Below are 8,795 nucleotides of genomic sequence, written 5' to 3'. Positions count from 1 at the left end.
CCCATTACTTCACTCCGGAATCAAAGCGATCGTCGTCTGAATGAACAGCAACTGGCGAGCCTCGTCCAAAGCGCCCGAAAGCACAACAATTTTGGGATGTGCGTGGTGTAATATTGATAGAAACGTCCGCATATGGCAAAGAAAAGATTTTATTTCATCAAGGCAACGCACCGTGTCAAAAGTCAATCAAAACAATGGCAAAACTACATGAATTGAACTTCGAACATACGCCGTATTCACCAGATTTGGATCCCAGCGACTACTGGCAGTTCGCAGTACTAAAAAAATGCTGCCAGTAAGAGATTTAGCTCGAATGAAGAGGTTATCGCTAAAATTGAGGAATTTTTAAGACAAAAGATAAATCGTTCTACAAAAGTGGTACTGAAATGTTAGAGCGACGCTGGAATGATGACGTTGTTCTTGATGGAAATTACGTTGATGAATAAAGCTAATTTTAAAAGAAAAACTCCTTTTTTTTATAAGCCCGGAACTTTTCAGCCCATGTGTTAATTCAAGGTACCATTGATTGTGCGTTACTTTTGCAACGCATTAAAAATCTTATTCCGGCGCGAACTTTACGAAGCACTCACCCTTTTTATCTCAAGATATTCAAAACGAATTTCGCATCCAATGCACCTATAGCTCGTACTCTGCGCGAATTGAATGGGATCTCGAATACCATATCGTTAGATTTTATAATAACTAAAAATTAATTCTATTTGTCGGATTCACTTCAAATTTTCACACAATATTTTTAAGGTATTAGACTTTAAGAAAATGCAAACCAGATCAACTTTTTTAAACTCTGACCACCCCTAACCCCTTAAGCGACACACACTATTTTTTATCATTCGCCTGGCGCAGCCGCTATAATTCTCAACGTGCTTATAAATGATTGGTAAATACGTCGAGTGATTCAAATCAGTAATCCGCAAGAAGAGATTTCTCGTCATTCAGTCGCATTGAGCTCTAATAAATGGCACATTAAGCTAGTTCATCCCCAACCTCACAATAATACTCCACACTCCTCAGTAGCAACTGGCGTTAGCGTTTATTGATACGAAATGAGAAAAGAAAACAGATGGAAAGCAAAAAGAAAACGAAAATGAAAAATAGGAGAAAAAAGAAGAAAAGAAAGAGAAGTAGAAGAAGTAGAAGAAGAAGCAGAAAAATAAAAGAACAAAGGGATGAAGAAGATGAAGAAAAAGGACTCTGAAGAGAGAAATATTAGAATGAAATTAAAATTAAACGGAAAGCAAGATTTGGATAATTCCAGATATTTTACCTGGATCTCGCCGTCGTTAAAGTGCGCCACAGATACTTCGATGTCGCAGAGTATCAAAAGCCTTCTCAAAGTCCACGAAAACAACATGAAGGAACTCTTACGATTCGTTTACTTGTTCTACATTAATTCGAAGGAGAGCTTTTTGATTCACACATGATTTCCTTGGCTAAAACTAGCCTATTGCTGTCGATTGCTCGATTTTCTCACTTATACGGTTGAGAATGACCTTTCAGAGGACTTTAAGTGTTACACAAAGCAGTTCTTTTAGTATTGGCATCAAATTGTGTACAAAAAATTCCTTCATTCGGCTAACGCAGTTTGTTTAATATAGGTTTTGTTTTTTATTCTTAACTAAAATATATATTAGTTTCTACAACGATCAAAACGTTGCTTTCATGTTATTTGAGGAGTGCCAATCTGGTACTTCAACCCTTTCACCTTCTTCTTGTTTTTGATTGGCGCGATAACCGAGCAGATAAGCTCAGAGAGCAGGGGTGAAAGTCGATCAGCGAACCTTCTGGCTGTATGTCGCGATTGTCGTACTTTCCGATGTCGTACATTCTTTGCGTAGTTAGATGCTCGTTCTTTACTGCACAGAGGCGTATTTTAGCTGGACCAAGATAATGATCGGAGTCGATGTTGGGCCCTCGGATCGTAAGTACATCTAAAACACTAGAAGCTTACCTTCCATGATCAATCTGGTTTCGCGTGTACCTTTTATACTAGAATCTGGTGCTACAGACTATCATGATTCGAGCCCCGCCGAAGTCGAGCAATCTCTATCCTTTACAGGATGTTTCATTGTACAAACTGAATTTTCCGACGGTGGGACCAAAATTTTCCTCCTTGCCCACCCTAGCAGTGAAGTCCCAACCAAGATTTTTATGTCGTGGTGAAGGCAGCGCTCATAGAAGCAATATTCGGTCAAATCATCCTTTTTTCCATCAGGGAGTGGGGGCAAATGAGCGAGATGTTGAAAAATCTGGCTTTGTTGCGAATTATTGCGAGACGCTCGTCCACCGGAATGAACGAAAATACTTGGCAATGAAGTCTCTCTCCCACTATAAATCCAACACCGAATTTATTAACTTAAATTCTTCAATAAAGTGAAACGGTTTGATTCTTTGCCAATGTTTTTATCAATATTTTTTAGATATGCACATTTCATTTGTTTATGGTGGGTTAACGTTTGTTACTTAAAGGAAAAACTAAGATAAAAGAATCCCTTGAAAGGAAATATTTTAATTTATTTGTCATTCTAATTTAAAAAAAAAAAATTTTTTTTTATTGCATTGATTGCAATATATGTACGTGATGTTATTTTTCTTCAAAACAAGGATCTGGAAATTTGTACTCCTCTTCCCTTGGTTAAGTTATTGACTATACTTTGGAAATCTCTACAACCTCTTTCAAAATTCTTGTTTTCTTTGTCTTTCTTCTTTTTAAACTAACACACAAAAAAATTATTTCAAAATTATTTGTAAATATGTTGCTCGTAAGGGCCTGAATACTAAAATCAAGTTGTAACGCAAATTACCAAAGTCATGAGAATTCTCCATTCACGCTGCTGAAAAGAGTCAATATTTGTATTCAAAAGTATAATTACATGTATCGACTAAATTACTGAACAATCAAAAAATGTATTTTACACACCAACACGCAATCCTCTAAGCCATGGATTCCCAAATGTGAAAGTGAAATTTTGTAGATGAAAGATGTCTAGAGTTAAGCTCAAAAATGTTATTGTTGTTGTTGTAAGAACATAAAAATTAACCAGAAGTGTTGTGGAACACCTGCTCGAGTGACAGACAGTCTTTGGCCGGATATATGTTAGATCCAGATCGTTCCGGTAACGTAGAATCGATTATATATAATAAATAATATCACCGCGTTACACACATTCTGTCCTATAAACCAAATATACTTTTTCGGAAAGGGGATAAAAAATAAAAATACACGTGTATCGGCGATTTTCATGTACACGTCACAATTTTTTTTTTTGTATTTTATAACTTTAAACGAGCAATTCTTGTATGTATATCTGTATAGCCACACGATCTCAGGATTAGCTTAACGGATTTGAATGAAATTAGGCACACAGATAGTGTATTACATTTCTAGACTTTTCACCTAGGTCTTGCCACTGACAATGTTTCACAGGGTTGCCACCTGTTCGAAATTAAAAAAAAAAATTGCATGAGATATGCCGATGTGGGTATTAAAAGAAAGGTATTTCACTCCGCATTACAATAGAGATATAAAACCCCGAATTTTTGTATTAATTTTATTATATTAAAATTAAAAATTGTTACATTAATAATTTTAATGCTTTTAAAGAAACTTAAGCCTTTTTTTTTGCGTTTGTAAGCATTTGTGTCAGTATCGCGACAAATAGACCAACAGTATTCGCCAAGCATATGCGTAATGTCTTGTCCTTTAAAGCGCTTTTCAATAGCCGCAAATTGACAAATTTCCTTCTCGTACAAGGTCATTGAAGTCGGCTTGTGTTACTAAATGCGGCACTGCAGTCCCAAGTTCAGTGGGTGTTGGTACAAATTCCGATACTTCTGGTTCCCCGCATCTCGCATTCGATGCACGAAATGTTGATAGCATTGTTGGTGCTACTGTTGGTTCTCCATCCCTTAATTCGGGAACATCATCAAAAATCTCCATTGAAGCCGCTATACGTTCTTCTGATGAGTACAGAACCGCTGGAATAACCGATTCTACATTAGCGTAGGGAATTTTGTTGCGGCGAAAGTATTGGTACCCTTTAGTTTGAATAAAAGTTACGCAAAAGTAGCACAGTTCACTGCAGTGCTCCGTACGTGGTAGCCAAATTGTTGGTACAGAGTACTTTATTGTTGACCTTCCATCAGTAAAGTCTCGTAAATTTCTATAGCAATAGTCGCACACGACTTCCGGAGTATACCACAAGTAAGGAATATTTTCTGAAACGAATTAACCACTGTTTTCGTAATATTTTTAAAATTTTAATTTGGTGCGAATAAGCCACAAACGTAACAAAAGTTATTTCGAGTAGGGCACTGCATTTTTCGTAAGATGAAATATACAGAAAGACGTTTCCACGCAACAGAACTTAAAACAATTGTCAAAGTATACGTCTCCTAGTAGCGCAACTGTCAGATGATCGGAACTTCCGGAACTGTAACAAGCACACAAACGGCACAGAGTGTGTTGTATAAAACAATAAATTAAAGGTTAATAAGTTGTTTAAAAATTTGGAGTCCCTTCAAGTTATGCAGAAAATTTAGAAAAAAAATTTTTTTTTAGAAAAACAAAATTCAAGAAAATCTGAGAATTGATAAATTTTTTTTTTTAATTTTACATAATAAAAACATTTCCAGAAATTCAACGCGATTGGATCATGGAAAAATGGTTAAAAATTGATCCAAAGTTTTTCACACAGGCGGACTACGAGCTCTATATTTTATACATAGAAGAAAAAAATTCTGACGATTGATTCAAATTGTTGGTACAGAGTACTTTATTGTTGACCTTCCATCAGTAAAGTCTCGTAAATTTCTATAGCAATAGTCGCACACGACTTCCGGAGTATACCACAAGTAAGGAATATTTTCTGAAACGAATTAACCACTGTTTTCGTAATATTTTTAAAATTTTAATTTGGTGCGAATAAGCCACAAACGTAACAAAAGTTATTTCGAGTAGGGCACTGCATTTTTCGTAAGATGAAATATACAGAAAGACGTTTCCACGCAACAGAACTTAAAACAATTGTCAAAGTATACGTCTCCTAGTAGCGCAACTGTCAGATGATCGGAACTTCCGGAACTGTAACAAGCACACAAACGGCACAGAGTGTGTTGTATAAAACAATAAATTAAAGGTTAATAAGTTGTTTAAAAATTTGGAGTCCCTTCAAGTTATGCAGAAAATTTAGAAAAAAAATTTTTTTTTAGAAAAACAAAATTCAAGAAAATCTGAGAATTGATAAATTTTTTTTTTTTAATTTTACATAATAAAAACATTTCCAGAAATTCAACGCGATTGGATCATGGAAAAATGGTTAAAAATTGATCCAAAGTTTTTCACACAGGCGGACTACGAGCTCTATATTTTATACATAGAAGAAAAAAATTCTGACGTGTACATGAAAATCGCCGATACACGTGTATTTTTATATTTTCTCCCCTTTCCGAAAAAGTTTATTTGGTTCATAGGACAGAAAAAAGTTCGTTTTTGTAACGCAGTGTAATTGACGCGTACACCCTTTTTGGGTGTTTGGCCGAACTCCCCCTCCTATTTGTGGTGTGCGTCTTGATGTTGTTCCACAAATGGAGGGACCTACAGTTTTAAGCCAACTCCGAACGGCAGATATTTTTATGAGGAGCTTTTTCATGGCAGAAATACATTCGGAGGTTTGCCATTGCCTGCCGAGGGGCGACCGCTATAGGAAATTTTTTTTCTTAATTTTTGGTGTTTCGCCGAGATTCGAACCAACGTTCTCTCTGTGAATTCCGAATGGTAATCACGCACCAACCCATTCGGCTACGATTGCCGCTGCAAAAACTCAACGTTGTATTTTTGCTTGTAGGTCTTTGCAGCCACTGGCATGGCATTGGGAAAAAACACGTGTGTTCTTAATAAATCTCTACAATAAAACCAAACGCATGTATTGCAACTAACCTACAAAGTTCCGGCGTCTTTGTGTGTGTCTCGGTGTTATTTTTGTTCTAAAAGGCTTCTCGAAAAAACAATTTGCGCAAAATCTAAAGCCAAATTGATAAATACAGGTCACAAATAGATATTCAGAAGGCACGTTTTCTCTGCGCTTCAGCTGAAAACACTTGCCTGAAATCGATAAAAAATGTGTGATTTTAACTAGATCAGAAGCGTATATCGTCGTTTGAAGTTCAAAACCGCGTATGTGAGGTTACTCACATTTTACAGAAGAGAGTAAAAACTGTCTTATTTCAAAACCGCTCCATGTGCTAATAAAGAAAGCCATTTCAGGCTAGTTTTGTGAAATGTATTTGTTTTGTTTTTGTAACATGTTTTAATGAAAAATGCGCTTCCGCTGAGCAAACCTCATTTTTGGCCAAATGTCAATTATGCAGTTTTGCGCTATAAATGGCAAAGCGTTTATCGCTTCATACAAATTTTAGACGCAGATACTATGGAATAATTTGGAAAGTGATTTGAGCCACTACGTAAAAAAATGTGTTTATTATTTATATCAGACCATATATACACCAAATATTTACATAATTGTCAAAAATGAGGTCGGGGAGAGTATTTGCTATTTCAACAGTATGCGAAAGTTATTTAGCGTTTATATCGAAAATGATCGAAGTCAATAAGAAATATAGCTAACTATAGAAACTATGTCAATCATCCAACACTAATAAATAAAACGATGCCAAACTCTTTCCTAACTGAAAGCGGAAGCACAGTAATTATTTCCAACAACCCAATAAAAAAACTCAACTTTAGGAAAAGTAAAAAATACTGCTTGCGAATTTACCCCTTGGAGGGAGAATCGATGAATAAAGTTAAAAAAAAAAATTTGTATAAAATCTGCTACAAAACAGCTTTTGATGAAACTGAAATGAAAAAACTGAAACTGATGAATGAAAAATATTGATTTGTTTCCATTCTATTCAAGGAGTAACAAAGTTTTAGCTGAAAAACTTAAATATATAAAAAACGCTCACTATGTTATAGGGGTCACCTTGAGCAAAAAGTTCCTGGAATATATTCAGAAAACTCTAAATATATGTAAGTTTATTCCTCAAAAGAGTAGCCCAATCAACTGCAAGGCACTTATGACAGCGTTTGATCCAGCTCTCGACACTCTGTTTTCTGGAACTCTATTTTCGGTATAGCCATCAGAGCCGTCTTCGATTTTTCCATTACTTCCTTTCGACTGCTACGCGCTTCTCCAGTAATGATGCATTTGATGAATGTTGGGTCGGATTCAGCTCTGAAAATCATGCCTTTGGCTATCCCCTTTTTTGCATATAATTCAGATCCTTTGGGACCAACTCTGCAAGAAACCTAAATCATTAACTACAATGCACTAAACGGATCAATAAGCAATTTTCAAGTCCTCTGCTAGCACTCTGATGGTTAATTTGCGGTTATTGATCAATTTTTCTTTCACTTTATTGAACAAGTTTGGCAACGTTTATAAGGTGTTCGCAAAAATGAATGAATTTTTAACGCAAAGTTTAATAAAGGGTGTTTTTTTTAGAGGTTAGGTTTTCAAGTTGGCACTACTTTTTTCGTAGATGGTCTTTTTGACAGCTGTCACTTGATTTATGCTCAGTTTGGTTTGCCATTTCATAATGAATAGACTTACACCTGAACAACGTTTACAAATCGTGCAAATTTATTACGAAAATAATGGTTCGGTTCGCGTGACGTATCGAAGAAAATTTTGTTCAGCGATGAAGCTCACTTTTGGTTGAATGGGTTGGTTGGTTGGTTGGTTAGAGTGGTGATTCAGCCAGAATCCAACTAGCGCTTCCGCACCATTTTGTTGCCACATCCTCGTTACCAAATTGTTTAACAGTTATTTGCAGCAGGACTATATCCAGTCTGTGCGGTTTAGGAACCTTAGGTTGTTGACGTCTAAGCCAGACAGTTGCTCGAGACTCTCGAACAGCGGTTTGCCCAGGGTTAACATTCTGTCCCTCCATAGGGCAGGGCATTCACAGAGGAAATGGAAGATTGTTTCTTTTTTCTCCGGTTGTTTACAACTGTGACAGTATGTGTTGTGAGGGATGCCCATTTTGGCGGCTTGTTCTCCGATAGACCAGAAGCCAGTTATGACTGCCGTAAGTCTACAGGTGTCCCGTCGTTTCATGTTTATTAATGTCGACGATTGCTTGAGGTTGTAGGTTGGCCATAACGTTCTGCTGATTTTGCATTTCGTCTGGTCTCTCCATCTACAATCTGCAATTCGAAGGTATTTTAGGGAAATTGCGTTCTTGACCGCACCTAGTGGAGTGAATACTGGTACTGCAAGAGCGCTATTCATGGCAGATCCCCCTCTTGCCAGTTCATCAGCTTTTTCGTTGCCTTCTATGTTCCGGTGTCCCGGCACCCAAATTAAGGTTACTCTATGGTTTTCACTCAAGTTGGTGAGGCTATTCCTACTTTGCTCCACCACTTTAGAGGTTGTTATAGTCGCGTCCACCGCCTGGATTGCGGCTTGGCTATCCGAAAGAATAGCGATATTGCCCTTAAAAGAGAAATCTGCGATTAGTAACCTACAGGCTTCCCCAATTGCTAGTACTTCCGCTTGGAAGACGCTGCTGGTATTAGGGAGACGCACAGATTTTTCAATTCCAAGTCTATGAGAATATATACCAGCTCCAACACCACAATCCATTTTACTGCCATCTGTATAGACTGTGTTTAGAGAGAATCCCTTATTCCATTCTTTATTAGATGGAAAGAGTGTGGCAAAATTCCTATTGAACGTTACCATCGGGACGATGTAGTCAGTCCTCACCGAGGT

This window comes from Anastrepha obliqua, chromosome 3, assembly GCF_027943255.1.
Source record: "Anastrepha obliqua isolate idAnaObli1 chromosome 3, idAnaObli1_1.0, whole genome shotgun sequence".
Classification (NCBI taxonomy): Eukaryota; Metazoa; Arthropoda; class Insecta; order Diptera; family Tephritidae; genus Anastrepha; species Anastrepha obliqua.
The sequence above is the reverse complement of the archived record's forward strand: the minus strand, read 5'-3'. Positions refer to the sequence as shown.